Source organism: Rhagoletis pomonella, unplaced genomic scaffold (genome assembly GCF_013731165.1).
Source record: "Rhagoletis pomonella isolate Grant_MI unplaced genomic scaffold, Rhpom_1.0 Rhpom_scaffold_00003, whole genome shotgun sequence".
NCBI lineage: Eukaryota > Metazoa > Arthropoda > Insecta > Diptera > Tephritidae > Rhagoletis > Rhagoletis pomonella.
The window spans coordinates 42,697,633-42,700,057 of NW_023458557.1; positions in this window are offsets into that span (position 1 = coordinate 42,697,633).

The following is a 2,425-nucleotide window of genomic DNA, read 5'->3' on the forward strand; positions in this document are numbered from 1 at the left end:
AAAATGAATAAAAAAATTAAATCAGCAAAATGAATAAGATTAAGTGAAATTAATGTTTAGTTTCTAACCTAACCTACATTTGTATGTATGGAACTGAATCGCCTAATAATAGGTTTACATATAAACACATTATCCACATTTTCGAGCTTAATTCCCTAATCTGTAATTAGAAAAAGGGATTAGCCGTACAAAATAATAATTATAAGTTATCCCAGATTATACCGATAACTTTTTGGTGTCCAACCTAGTTTTATCATTATACTTGCGAAGAAGCGGAGGAATGCCAAATGTAAAAGTAAACAAAAATTGACGCTAGTAAGGAAAAGAGGTTTGTAAAGGTAATTTTTAATAAAGTATTCAGTTAACATGTATTTAAGGAGCATAATATGTGTAGCAGAAAAAAATTAACCATTAATTAATTACTTATCCTCGAGTTGTGTGAATAACAAGCGCAACCAATTTGACAGCTAACGAACTTGGATTGAGATTATATTTATATCTAAACGTGCTTTTATGCTTTGTCGTTCGCATATGTTTACACATCAAATTTCATGAGTACCTAGTACTCACGCCTTTTTTCTCATTCGAAACATATTCAGCCTTATCATGAGTTTCATCTTCCCTGACCCGGTTCACTTTTCGCTTTTGGTTTCCATGTACTTATTATGGGGGGAATCAAAATTTTCGCGTGGGCGAAACTCAGGATAAGGATGATTACATACATAAAATGATAGCCATTTCCGTTTTTCGGACTAAACTCAAAAACCACTCAATAGAGTCAAATTGTCGGAGGTCCTATTATAGGCTATTAGAAAACACGCTGGTGGCGCTGGAGTAGAGTTACTTATATAAGTCGTATTTATTAACAGATTTCGTTCAAATTCGCAGCGTGACAACCTGTATTATGAAAAATTCCTTTGCTAAAAATGGACCCGCTGGAGTTTAGGTATTTAGAAAATCTGTATTTTTTATAAAATCTGATCGGAATTCCTAATTCATATTCATTTCATGACAAGCAAAGATTTTTCAGAAAAGGGACCTAATGGATGACGCCGCACCCGAAATATATAGAAACCCCCACGGGGTTTGTTCTGCTTTGGCCCTGTGTTTATCTTAGACGAATTTACTTTTCAGATGGCTAATTCAAGGATGCGTTTATGTATGCTGCGAATTTGGAGGAATCGCTTCGAATTGGCATGGAAGAATGGGAAATCACTGAAAAAGTCTCAACTGTTGTACACGACAATGCCAAAAATATAACAAATGCTGTTCGGGGTTTGAGTACTGATGGCATTACCAGTCATCCATGTAGTGCACATACACTTCAATTGAGTGTTAATTTAGGAATGAAGCTACCGCAATGTGCAGAAATCATCCAAAAGGTTTCAAAATTAGTAACGTGTTTCAAGAATTCAAGTAAACGCACATATGCTCTGGAAAAACATTTAACACAAACTGAACATACAGTCAGAAAACTCATCCAAAGTTGCCCAACTAGATGGAATTCAGCACTTTTTATGTTGGAAAGAGTTAAAGAGCTTAGATCTTCTATTGTTGCAGTAATTGCTGATCGTTCAGTTTTCGATAATAAAACCGCTCAAAAGATTGCTATTTCAGATAGCGGCTGGGATTCAATTGATGTGCTGATATATTTACTTACCCCTTTCCAAATTGCAACAACTGTTCTTAGCAGTGACAGCGAGATTACAATTTCTAAGGTAAAACCCATCATTCATAAAATTATAACTAAACATATGAGATTGAAAAAAACTGATACGAAGCTGGCAAAAACATTCAAAGAAAAAGTAGTTGCAGATTTGAGAAGCCGTTCTCATTTTGAAGACATTGAAGATCCAACTCAGGAAAACATCAGTATTGCACATTTGGCGAGCTTTCTTGACCCGCGTTTTAAGCAGTTGAAGTACGTTGAATACGATGCTTTTCGAGAAGAAATAAAAAATTACGTGAAAAAAGAATACAATCAAATAGGTGCTATTGTCATGAATGACCAAAAAGCTTCAACGGAAAATAATGATTTCACGGCCTTGGATGTACTGCTAAATGATAATGAAAGTGACACAAGTGAGGAGGACGAATTTCAGCACTATGTAATAGAAGAACAAATAAACCACAACCTCAGTGTAAGCTATTGGTGTAAAGATCATGAAAAAATTTATCCCAAACTGTCGAAACTCGCCAAGAGATATTTAGCGGTACCTGCCACTTCAACAGCATCAGAAAGGGTATTCTCAAGTTCCGGGAATGTGGTACGTCCAACACGCAATTGTTTGTGTTCGGAAATGATCTCGGCACTGGTTTTCTTACACCAAAATAAGAAAAAATGAGATTTGTACAACATATTGTTCCACATGAACGTTATTGTGGTTATTGTTAAATGAAATGAAGAATTTATTAACATTGTTAC